This window comes from Neofelis nebulosa, chromosome 3 (genome assembly GCF_028018385.1).
Source record: "Neofelis nebulosa isolate mNeoNeb1 chromosome 3, mNeoNeb1.pri, whole genome shotgun sequence".
NCBI lineage: Eukaryota > Metazoa > Chordata > Mammalia > Carnivora > Felidae > Neofelis > Neofelis nebulosa.
The window spans coordinates 67,512,050-67,524,443 of NC_080784.1; the positions used below are offsets into that span (position 1 = coordinate 67,512,050).

Below are 12,394 nucleotides of genomic sequence, written 5' to 3' on the forward strand. Positions count from 1 at the left end.
CCAGTTAAGCTAGTAGCTATGCAAGGTATCATTTCAAATTTTAAGATCTATTACAACCAAAGTTATTTCTTCAAGTTTGCATTCCTTTTGAAAATAAAGAGCAAAATAGAGCTAGTTATAAACATATAATCCATATAGGCAAGAGTATATATAAGAAAGCTTCACCAAGTAGTTATATTTAATGAGATATACATGTAGAGCAATAATTTAAATTTAAAAGTTTTCATGTTCATTTACAAATGAATTCACTGCATTTCCTGATTATTTTGATCATAGTTCATGAACTTTACAACTTTGAGTTGTTAACATAGTTTTCCCATTCATATCAGAATTTTTAAAAATTATTTTTGCTTTAAATTATCTTCTCAAAATTTCTTACTATTTTAATACCATATCAGGCTTGCATTTGGTGGAAAGCGGATACTTAAATGTTTATTTATTTATTTATTTTGAGGGAGAAAGAGACAGTGTGTGAGCAGGAGAGGGACAGAAAGAGGGAGGGAGAGAAAGTATCCCAAGCAGGCTCTGTGCTGAGCCCAACAAGGGGCTCCATCCCAGGAACTGTGAGATCTTGACCTGAGTTGAAATCAAGAGTCCAACACTTAACTGACTGAGCCATCCAGGCGCCCTGTAAAGCAGATAGTTTAGCAGCAGTTTCATTTCTGTCCCGAAATATATATATGTAAATATTTCAATAAAATATTAATATATGTAATGTATAATTATTGAATAAGTATTTATATTTATTTTTAATAATTATTATTTTAAAGCAAATCATTATTTAATAATAAATGATATTATTTAATAAATTATTTAATAAAAATAATTTAAGAAATAATAATGATTCAATAAGAAATAATAAGTATAGATAATTTAATACATATATAAATATATATACTTTATATACAGATTTCATTGTATATTCATAGTATATTCATAATATTCAGAGTATATTAAAATTTCGTATATCTCAATCTGCCTGTTTATATTTTAGCATAGGACTAAATATTGGAAAAGCAAATAAGCTAACTGAACATTCAAGTGCTGAACTTATTTTTGTTTAACTACATTGTGGATAATAAATGTATATCTGCTTTCTTTGGCTTGATTTGGAATTTCAATGTGATTTTAGTTTGGAGTTTGGGAATACTATGAAATGCTAGCTTTGTCATGCTGAGCATGCAAGAAGCCAGAAGTTCTCCTCTGTGTAAACTGCTCCCTGGATATAAATTTGAAACATTGTTCATTCTTCTAGGCAACCAGGACACCACTTAGTGAATTACTGTTTGTGTTAAAGGCCAATTCACCATCACACCTCTGAATTAGCTTTCTCAGAAAGCCAATTCTCACCCAATAAATCGTAAGGCACAGAACTCTGAAGGGTGAAACATTATTGAAAAAAATCTCTAAAACCATTTATATACCAAGAAACATCTCTAATCTAAATAGATGATTTCTCACACATATATGCTACTTTTTGTTAATGAAGTTAGAAATTGTTGACATTACTAAAATATATTAATTTAAAATCTTGACTGAACTTTTTGCCATTGTTACTATTTTTTCAATCAATTGGTATTAGAACTGTAATAAAAGGGTCTACATATTTTTGGTATTAGGACTTCTGTTATAAAAGGGTCTACGTATTTTTAACATGATAACGTAGTCATAATTCACTAAATAGTTAAAAACTATTTACCTAAGTCAGTTTATAACTTTCTGAAGTAATATATCACACTGAATGTAGAAGTCTATTTATTGTAAGACTTTATTTGGGTACTACAAAACTGAAAAATAAAGTCTGTAAATTGAATCATTGCATCTATGTAGGCAAATGTTCATCTTAGCATCATTGAAATTGGCATATTTCTTTAAAAGTTATATAAGTCTTTTGTGACCTTAATATAATATATAGTCACCTTAAATAAAATAATGGTTATATAAGAGTAAAAGTTCAAACTCCATTGCAAAATATGTGTATCCGGCCAAGTTGAAGGACCAGGAAGAGGGTTCAGCCTCCTCCTTGAAACAAGTAGAAGATCAGGAGGAATAATATGAAACATTTTTTTAAGATCTTGGTCATCAGGGAACAAAAGACAGTGATGTCTGAGAGACCAGTAATCAACAATGTGAGAACAATGCTTCCCCCAGGTCATGGGCTGGGAGATTTCCATACCATGTGACCCGGTGACAGGGATGTTAGAATGGGCCCAGGAGTCTCCATAAATTAAGGAGACAGAGCTGGAGTCTGGAGAGGATAGCAAAGCTAGAGTTCAAAAGGCAAAGTAATGGAAAAGAGAAAATTGCACAGAGAAAAAAAAATTTGGGCATCTGGACATCTGAAGAAATTCTTCCTTGAGGCTTCAGCTGAGTTCTGAAGAGCAAAAACATGAGAAAATGATCTGAGAAATAATTAGAGGGATCAATCTCTAGAGCTCACATAGAACTATGAATAGTTCTTTTGCCCATAATCCAAAGTAGAGTATTTCATAATTCAAGAAGTAAAACATTAGGGAGAGTAGTCAAAAGGGTCTTGTTTGAGGAATGAGGCAAATTTAGCACTATGTTAACCACTGTTCTAATCCTAGTTAACAAAGCTTAAAAGCACATTGCAAAAGGATCAAACTTTTTCCAAGTAGCTTAATTCCATCCCAGAACAAAGCTCAGTAGTGCTTACAGGAATACAAAATATCAAGTACCTTGGGTAGAATTCACAACACCTTCTATCCAATCAAAATTCACCAGACATGTGAAAAATTGGGAAGTATAACACACAATGAGAAGAAATACCAATCAATTTAAATCAGTCCATGACAGAGATGATAAAATTAGTAGATAAGAACATTAAAAGAGATACTATAACTATATTCCATAAAATCAAGAGACTAGAGATTTAATGTGTTAATTAGAAATATGGAAGATGTAACTAAGACCCAAATTAAACTTCTAAAGTTGAGCACCACAATGCCTGATACGAAAAAAACAATGGGTGGATTGACAGAAAATTGGACACTGCAGAGGAAGAGATTGCTAACATTAAGTATCAAGTATAGATTCATAAAAAGTATCCAAAATATAACAGAAATAGAAATATGATTTAAAAATATTGGGGTGCCTGGTTGGCTCAGTTGGTTGGGCGGCCGACTTCGGCTCAGATCATGATTTTGCAGTCTATGAGTTAGAGCCCCACATGGGGCTCCGTGCTGACAGCTTGGAGCCTGGAGCCTGCTTCGAATTCTGTATCTCCCTCTCTCTCTGCCCCTTCCCCATTCGTACTCTGTCTCTCTCTGTCTTTCAAAAACGAATAAATGTTAATTTTTTTTTAAATATTAAGAGCATCATTGATTTGTGGGGCAACTTCAAGCAGCCTAACATATGTAGAACTGAAATCTTAGAAATGCTATGTGTAACTGGAGCCCAGAAAATTATTTTTTCAAATTTGATAAAAAATTATAAACTAGCAAATCTATGAAACTCAACAATCTCTAAAGGCTAGAAAAATAAACATAAGTGTGTGTAAGTCAAAAATTACACCTTGAGCTGTAATTATTCAATTTATAAATTTTTACAGAAAATTAAGATTACATACTTTAAATATATATAGTTAAATGTACATCAGTTATACCTGATAGCTGTTAAAAAATCAACCTCTGAGGATTTCATGAAATGGTTGTCTTAAATATGCTATTTCGTGTAGTAGGAATTACTCCGTTTGGCTGCTGTAGGCCTTTGCTCTCCCCACATGTCTCTTTCATCCCTTCGGTTGCTATTCTAAGCATGTTTTCATTCATTAAGAAGTAAGAGAAACAAGAGAACAAGATTTTTACAAGTCTCTGCTTGTACCTTGATTTCTAAAATTCTTTTGGCTAAAGAAAGTCACATGAATAAGAGGAGCAAAACATATTACCCACTTGTTGTGAGGCCTGGACATGAGGGGAAGTACCATACCACAATATAAAATGGAAGAAGTGTATGTTTGTGCAAATGTCTGTCATTTAGTTTACATTAATGCAAAAGTATGGTGCTAGGTGATATGCATTTATACACATCTTATAAATTATATGTGGTCACAGAAGTAAAGCCTGAAGATAATAACAACAGCAAAACAGCAACACTCTATCCACCATTCATCCCAACTTGTATTTTCAGAGTTTTTTTTTTAATAAACATTGTTTTTATAAGCCAGGGAATCTTTATATCTTTTCAAATCAGTTCATAAAAATCTAATTTAATTTTGTTAATTTTTGTTAAATTACACATTTTATATAACCAGCCCTTTTCTCAAACAATTTTACAACAAATTCCTTAGTGCTTCTGCTGGTAATGCTGAGCTATTTTTTTTTTTCTGTCAATAGATTAAACACATTGCTTATAGACCTTATGTATTTAAAATTTTACTAAGTAGTACCACGTCACTCTAATAAATAATACCAGCTTAAATGTATAATTATTTGAGACATGCCAGTGTAAATACATTTAGTGTTAACATGTTCTACAATTTTTGTCAATCGTGGGGTGCCTGGGTGGCTCTGTGGGTTGAGTGTCTGACTTTGGCTCAGGTCATGATCTCACAGTTGATGAGTTCGAGCCTGGTGTAAAGCTCTGTGCTGACAGCTCAGAGCCTGGAGCCTGCTTCTGATTCTGTGACTCCCTCTCTGTTTGCCCCTCTTGCACTCATTCTCTCTCTCTCTCTCTCTCAAAAGTAAATAAACATAATTTTTATTTAATTTTCGTCAATCTTATGGGTAAAACATCAGTTTGCATTGTTTTGTGTACCTTTATTAGAAAGTGTTGGCATTTTTCACATTAACTTATGATTCCTATTCTATGCCTTATTTGGCAGCATATTTTTTTATTAAATTATGTGTTATTATTTGTGGGACTGGCTTATATATTATAGACACTAGTCCTTTCTGTTTTATGAGTTGTAAATATTTTTCTCTTTTCCTATTTTTTGAAATACATAAATATCCAAATTTTATTTGATAAAATAAGTCAGTGTCCTCCTTTATAATTTTGGAGAGTTGTAAAGATTTTCATGCATTCCTAATTATTATTTTTTGTATTATCTTAGAGTAGATATAAAGTCATTTTGTGTGTCATTTATCAATTTTCACATATTTTGTCTATATTTCATTTTTATCCTAATTTTTAAATAAGCAACCTACATACTTACATTTTGAAAGAACTAGATGTTTTGGTATTCTATTTACTCTTGAAATTCATTTATTTATATTTCACTATTCATTCCTTCCTCAGTTCTTTGTTCATTTGGCCATTTGCAAACTAAATCTTTATATAGACCTAAGTGAATAAGAGGTTTCATTTGTAATAACAAAATAAGTAGCTGGTACAATAGTTTCACTCCGACACCAATCTCCCATAAATTTTTTCTTTCTTTCTGTGAATGTAATTCTCATTTTTCCAGTTTCAAGGCTTCTGCCCCTCCAGGCATCTCTGTGTGTTCCAATAATGAAGAAAAATTAAGGGGCGCCTGGGTGGCTCAGTCGGCTCAGCTTCCGACTTTGGCTCAGGTCATGATCTCACGGTGGGTGAGTTCAAACCCCTTGTCAGACTCAGTGCTGATAGCGCAGAGCCTGGAGCCTGCTTGCATTTGGTCTGCCTCTCTCTTTGCCCCTCCCCCGCTCATGCTCGCTCGCTCTCGCTCTCTCTCTCTGTCAAAAATAAATAAACATGTAAAAAATTTTAAAAAAGAAGTAAAAGGTCTGTGTCATTGGTCAAAATTTTTAATCCTCTTATATATCGCCCACTTATTATTAATCAAAACCATGTCACATGATCACTCCAGCTGCAAGAGTTCCGGATGGTGACTATGCTAAGCTGGACTCAACACACTCCAAATGCAGGTTCTGTTTGCAGCAGAAGAGGTCACTCCTTAGCTAGGCTGCTAGTCTTGTGTCTTTTGCTAGCTGTATATTTTCCGGACATTCTCTTTTGATGTATTTTGTTGCTCAGTTTTTATTTGCTATATGAGATACTTAGGTTAATTTATTTCACGATTTTTACTTAATATTAAAGAAAATAAGTTTAAATATTCCCTTTCTGTGGGATTTCTACATCCTCTGAGTATTGCCATAAAATGTTATTGCCTTGCACTGATTTCTTTTAAGTTCTAAGTTTTATTTTTATTTTTTAATGTGAGATTTATTTAGAATAGATGTTTTCGGTTTTGTTTAAAGTATCTACCTGAGGGTTATTTATATTATTATAATTTATTTATCTTTTAATTGTCTTGAGGTCCAATAATGTGATATGGAGGAATTCTGCCTTCTGTAACTAATTAAAGTGTGTGCATGTGTGTGTGTGTGTGTACGTGTGTGTGTATTAAGGTAATTTTTGTAGCTGTTCCTTACACATATAAGAACTTTCTTTCTTTTCATGGGACATAGTGTCTCTTTCTCACTCTTTCTCTCTCTCCCAGAAATAAATATTGTCTGTGGAAAATTATACATTTTATTATTTGACTCATAAATTAAAACCGAAATACTCAAGTAAAATATTTTATATCAATGTGGCATAAAATATCGAGAAGAGGATTTAAATTGGGAGGTATACTTTTTTTTAATGCTTGCGTTTCTCAGTAAATTTTCCTCATGTATTTTATTATTTTTGTTTTTCTGTGTTTTAATATGTATTATCATTATGTTTTCATTGCATATTAAAACTTTTATCATCATGAAATTTTGTCTCTTTTCCCATTTGCTATCTGGTCCTAAATTCCACATTATCTAACTTTAGTCTTTTCATGTCCTATTTTATTATATATTTTATTCTTAATTTGCCTCTGACATTTATTGAGACATATTTTAAGTGATGGACCAGTAGACTAGACATACATATATTTTTAAGTAGGCTCTCCACCCAACGTGTGACTTGAACTCATGACCCTGAGATCAAGAGTCACATGCTCTACCAACTGTGATAGTCAGGTGCCCTTTGACATATTTTCAATGATAGACATATTTTCAATGATAGTTTATTGATTTCAGCTCTGGGAGAAATATGTAATGTGGTTGGTATACATGAATAAAAAGAGTGAAAAAAGAAGTAACAAAGGAAGGATGGAGTTGCCTTACAGGAATATAAAACCCAGGCCTACGGTGATGATGGATAGATGAATGGATAGATAGATAGATAGATAGAGATGGACACACTGATACATTTTACACACATAGGGGCACACACAAACAGGGATATTTTACATGTAGACTCCAATATATAATATATGGCTTGAAGAGATCTATAGAATAATAGCCAAATTTATAGGCACTAATTTCCAAATAGTTTATAAAAGTATCTGTGCTAATTCTACTTGGCAAGAAACTAAAGGAATTTGGTCTATGAATATTTTGAAAATTTTGAGATAGCCTTTTAAAATATTTTAATAATTTTATATGTATTATGGTTCTTAATATATAACTGACTTTATCTCATTTAAAAAATCTATTTATTCAAATTAACTAAATTAGGAATAATTCATTTCTGTGAAAAATGCCATTGGAATTTTGATAAGGATAGCATTGAATCTATAGATTACTTTGGGTATAGAAATTTTAACAATATTTATTATTCTAAAATGCGAACATGGTTATATTTTTATTTATTTGTGCCTTATTTCAACCTACAAATATATAGCAATCAAAACAACGTGGTACCAGAATAAAAGCAGATACATATACCAATAGAACAGAATCAATAGCCCAGAAATAAACCCACATGTATATGGTCAACTAATATTTGACAAGGGAGTCAAAAATACTCTGTGGGGGGAAGGGTAGTTTCTTTAATAAATGATATGGGGAAAAACTGATATTCACATGCAAAAGAAGTTGAACCCCTATCTTACAATGCTCACAAAAATTAACTTGTAATGGCTTAAAACTTAAATGTAAGACCTGACACTATAAAATTTCTAAAAGAAAATATAAGGAAAAAGCTCAATGTTGGTCTTGGCAAAGAATTTTGGGATATGACAACAAAAGCACAAGCAACAAAACAAAATTCTACAAGTGGGACAACATCAAATTGAAAAGCTTCTACGGAACAGACGAAATAATCAACACAATGAAAAGGCAACTTACAGAATGGGAGAAAATATTTGTAAGCCATATATTTGATAAGAGATTAATATCCAAAATATATAAGGAACTCATACAATACAATAATAAAAATAAGTGAATAATCCAATTACAAAATGTACAAATACCTGAATAGACATTTTTTTTCTAAAGAAAACATACAAATGAGAAAACCTACAAATGGCCAACAGAAACTTGAAAAGATGTTCAACATCATTAATTGCCAGGGAAATGCAAATCAAAACCACAATTTTATATCACCTCACATTGTTAGACGGTTATCAAAAGATGAAGGGGCACCTGGGTGGTTCAGTTGGTTAAGTGTCTGACTCTTGGTTTTGACTCAGGTCATGATCTCACAGTTCGTGAGTTTGAGCCCTGTGTAGGTCTCCGTGTTGACAGTGCAGAGCCTGCTTGGGATTTTCTCTCTCTCTCCCTCTCTCCCTCTGTCTCTGCCCCTCCCCTGTCTATGCTCACTTTCTCTTCCTCTCTCTCAAAATAAATAAACTTAAAAAAAAAAGATGAAATAAGTGCTGGCAAAGATGTGTCGACAAGGGACCCCTTGTGCACTGTTGCTGAGGATGTTAATTGGTGTAGCCATATGGAAAACAGTATGGAGGTTCCTCAAAAATTAAAATTAAAACTACTGTATAATCCAGCAATCCTATTTCTGGTCATATATGTGAATGAAATGAAATTACTATCTCAAAAAGATATCTGCAATCCACTCCCATGTTCACTGAATCATTATTCACAATAGCCAAGATATAGAAACAACCTGAGTGTCCATTGACAGCTGATGAATAATGAAAATGTGATAGTATTACATAGTGTAGAATATATGTACATATACAAAAAAATAGTGTTTGGCCATAAAAAAGGAAGGAACTCTTGACATGTCTGAGATGGGTGGACTTTGAGGGAATTATGTTAAGTTAAATAAGCCAGACAGAGAATGACAAACAAAATACTGTATTGTATAATTTCAGTTATGTATGTAGTCTAGAAAAGTGAAACTCATAGAAACAGTATGGTGGTTGCCAGGGCCTGGAGGATGGGGCAAAATGGGAAGATGTTTGTCAGAGGGTAAAGATTTTCATTTATAGATGGATAAGTTCTGGGGAATCTAACATGCAGCGTGGTGACTACATTTAACAATACTGTTATATACTTGAAATTTGCTAAGAGTGTAAATCTCAAGTGTTAGCTCTCCCACCACACACATACAGACAGTAACTGTATGGGGTGGTAAATATGTTAGCTGACTTCATTATGGTCATCATTTCATGATATATAGATATATCGAATCGTCACATTGTATACCTTTAACTTGTATAGTGTTATAAGTCAGCTATATCTCAGTAAAGCCAGGAAGAACACAAATGCAAATAAAATAAAACCCAAAACATAAGAATAATAGGACTACTCATTTTACTCCACTCAGAATCTAAGGTTAGATATCAATTATTCATGTGTACCACAGCTTTGCCCATTAGTGGTTCAAATTCTGTAAAAAAAGAAAATTCATTTCATACATGCTCATTTTTATGTTTTAAATATTATTCTAATGTTTTTCTGTAACACAGCTGAATCTTGTAATATGTTCATTTTACTTTATTGTCCTTTGATACATAGCACTCAAATTGAATACTAAACATTAATATGCAATGGATCATCTAGCATATAATATCTCAGTAAGTTATACTGCATAGTCGATCGCAAAATTAGTTGTGTTAATATTTAAGTAATGGATATAAATGACTTACTCACTGACAAAACAAAATTCAAATTTAAAGACATATTTTATTTTATTATTTTTTATTAAAAATTTTTTAATGTTTATTTATTTTTGAGAGAGAGATAGATACAGAGCATGAGTGGGGAAGGGGCCGAGAGAGAGGGAGGCACAGAATCCAAAGCAGAATCCAGGCTCTGAGCTGTCAGCTCAGAGTCCAATGCAGGGCTTGAATTCATAAGCTGTGAGATCATGACCTGAGCTGAAGTCGGCCGCCCAACCCACTGAGCCACCCAGGCACCCCGTAAACATACTTTTTAAAACTGTTTCCAGATCTACCAAGTTTTATATCTTATATAGAAAACAGTTGAAAATCATTAGGGAAAAAAAAAAAAAATATATATATATATATATATATATATATATATATATATATATGGGATAATTATGGGGTTTGAAATACAAAAAGTGAAGAAATTTTGTTTTTGTTCCTCCTAGATTTAAATTATTTCTACCCAATATTTGAAAAGATGTGTTTGGCAATTTTGTGGTGACCTAATACTGTGCAATTTTATTAAAATCACATAGAAAGATTGTTATTTGACTCTATCAAGGCAAAATTACCTACTTAGAGAAGTGTATCAGTTCTGTTAAACATGTGACTAATTTTTGAATTGAATTCACATGGACACATACAGCTTATAAATTAGCAGTGTCCATTATATATTGTCTAAATGCATAAAATAAATGTCTTATCCTAAAGGTAAATTTTCCTGTATTTTATATTTTCAAATAACTTAAGCACAACTTGTCACAAATCAGTTGAATACAGAGTTAAATTTTAAAATTATAAATAAAAAAAGCTTCAGAATAATTAAATTTTATAATTTTCTAATCTTACTATAATTTAGATGATTTCATTGTAAAGTTAACAGAAGGACTTGTAGCATTATTCTTTAAGATATATACTTGAATTGAGTCCACAGGCTCACACATTATATAACAGATTACAGTGCAAATCTTCTAAATAGAGAGAGCAAACAGCCACATTTTTAAGGTATGGTCTAAAGGACCTACTTAGATTGCCTGTGATAATACATTCTAAAGGGGAGAAAGGGAAGTAAAATAATCCTGTGATAAGCCATCTTTCTTCAGGGCCTGCAGGCAGATAAATGTCTAAATCATTCCTAAGAGTTGTGTCTTGTATTCATGAAGATAAGGAACCTTGCCTTGAGCCAAAAGTAAATGGTCATATAATTTAATGTATGCTTAGCTCTCTATAAACCCACCATATTTTTTTTCATGGTTATTTTTTTAATAAAAAGGTTGTTCTTAAAGTTATGATGATAAGGTCTACATTTAATTTACCTAAAGATATTTTCAAAAGCAGTTAATGGATTCTACTTACCTGGTCTGATCAAAATTAAAAGGTATTGCTTAATACTGTGGCCATTTTATTCCTTAGTCTATACTGTGCCTAGTTATCCCTCACATATTTGTGAAATGAATGAATGAATTCAATTAATTCTTTAATTTTTAAAGCTAAGACCTTAACCATATTTATTTCCAAAGCCAGGTGGCATCCTTTACACTGCGTAAGAATGTTTACATTAAAAAATGAGATTATTTCTTATACTTTCTAAGTTGCTATCTGATGCACAAAACAAAACTTAACTAGAATTTCCAGATGTTTTTCAAGGCTTTGGCTAAAAGCACTATGAAGTAATTTTTTTGTCCTTCTTATTATATGATGAGTTAAACTGTTTTCCAATGACCTCAGATTACTCTGTAACGATCACTTGAAAACTACTACATTATATCCTCCCTTCTTTCCTTTGTCCAGATTTTTATCTTCTCACTTTCCATCTCTAGTTCTCCTGAGACATATTTTTCAATAAGGTCAAAAATAGAACTATTGATTGTGTCTGACAAGTGTCAAAAGTATTTTCTGTTAAAAAGAAAGAGAAAGGATGACAATACCTAAAAGTCTAATCAAAGCTAGTGAGATGGATGGTGTTACATTAAAAAGCAACATCCATTATTTCCCCACGTATAACTTTTAAACCTTTTGTTATTTGTCATTATATATCTGTAAAGTTTTCTTTTTTCAGAGATTAATTTTCAATTTAACATTCTACCAAGCAGCTTATATTTTTATTACCTTCCATGAGTAAACATATAATACCTTGAAAGTTATATATTTCACCTAAACAAGGAATCCGTGAAGTTGGCTATAGATACATTGAAATCTTTTTTATAAAACGTGAAGTTCTTCTATCAATATAACTGAGTTGAGAATTATGTCAATAAGGACATTGCTATAAAAAGTCATTATTTTCCCACTGCTATTATTCCAAAAAAAATGTAATTCTATTTTAAAAATAAAACTGCATTCCCATGTAAAGACATAATACTATATGAACATTCTCATATACACAATAGATAAATTGAAAATTCCAAAATATATTTCAAATAATTTTGCAGCAAAGTGTGTTATGTGATTCTTTAGTCAAAAGTTACGGATTTTATGCATTATTTTATTTGACTTTTAGACTTCATT

The 12,394-nt window shown here is 31.8% G+C and overlaps 1 protein-coding gene and 1 long non-coding RNA gene across 6 annotated transcripts in view; one reads left to right on the plus strand and one right to left on the minus strand.

Moving 5' to 3' along the window:
• FSTL5 (follistatin like 5) overlaps positions 1–12,394 on the plus strand; it is a 789,672-nt gene that overhangs the window by 226,094 nt on the left and 551,184 nt on the right. The window lies entirely within an intron of this gene.
• Positions 1–12,394, minus strand: part of LOC131506914 (uncharacterized) — a 65,578-nt gene that overhangs the window by 12,351 nt on the left and 40,833 nt on the right. The window contains exon 1 of one of the 3 annotated variants that reach the window (XR_009259219.1): positions 9,535–9,608. The exons of the other annotated variants lie outside the window; for them this stretch is intronic. This is a non-coding gene — a long non-coding RNA (uncharacterized LOC131506914). Of the gene's footprint in view, positions 1–9,534; positions 9,609–12,394 lie in introns of those variants that run through there. 3 annotated transcript variants of the gene reach the window in all.